The following is a 985-nucleotide window of genomic DNA, read 5'->3' on the forward strand; positions in this document are numbered from 1 at the left end:
TCTGTACTTTTTGACTCTAGGTTTTTTTTTTTTTTTCCCCTTTCTTCTGAGATTGTAAAAATGCAGGAGATATCTTCAGGCTTATAAACTCATTCCTCTTTTGAATTATTTCCTCAGGGAAAACACTGAAAAGTGTGACTGTGAGAGCAAACACTGTTGGTGTAACTGTTGACATTTATAGCTACATAGCTTTTTTACAAAAATTCACTTCTTCGTTAGTGATGGCAAGCATGATCTCATAAGACTACCTCTTCTTCCTGTGTGTGGGTTTGGACGTGTCCCTGAGCACGCCCTGATGTAGGGGTCAGTCTCAGAGGCTGTGGGGTTCCTGCCCTTTGCCTTTGGCCACCTTCCTGCCCAAACCCCTCTTTTCCACGAGGCAGTGTTTTAGAAGTTTCAGAACCTAGAGTGGGCTTTCGGTTGTGTATTTGGGGTGAGCAGAAAGGGGGTTCATTTCCCTGCCTACCTTCAAGTTATCAACAGTTCAAATTATTGCGGATTTAAAAAATTCTGATCCAGGGTCAACATCCTATATCTATTCCTAGCTTTGAATACAAACACATTGATTGCTCAGGAAAGAGAAATCACCACCTCTCCATGCTGGTTTTGTGCCATGAGGCATTTCTCACTGTGTTTAGGGCAGAAATTCCTCTTCTAAGCCTCCCCTCCTCCTACAGAAAAGTGCTGAAGTGAAGTCAGCACTGCTGAGCAGCTAAGGTCGTCTAGCACTTGCAGAGCCTGGGAGACGTGGCTGAGAAGGGCGAAGGAGGCACTGGTGGTTTCTCTGCATCATCGCCCCCTCTGACATCTTCACTAATGACCAGCACGTTTGGGTCAGATGGTGTGTCTCCAGGGCGTTTCCCCAGTTTGTGAGAAGGTTCACTCTTTCTCAAAGGACACAACTCCACGTTCAGAGCATGTCTGAGACTGGGAGTCAAGGTATCTCTGTGACTTCTGGGAAACTTTCACCATTTTCAGCTAAAAC

This window comes from Bison bison, unplaced genomic scaffold (genome assembly GCF_000754665.1).
Source record: "Bison bison bison isolate TAMUID 2011002044 unplaced genomic scaffold, Bison_UMD1.0 scf7180017864316, whole genome shotgun sequence".
Taxonomy (NCBI): domain Eukaryota; kingdom Metazoa; phylum Chordata; class Mammalia; order Artiodactyla; family Bovidae; genus Bison; species Bison bison.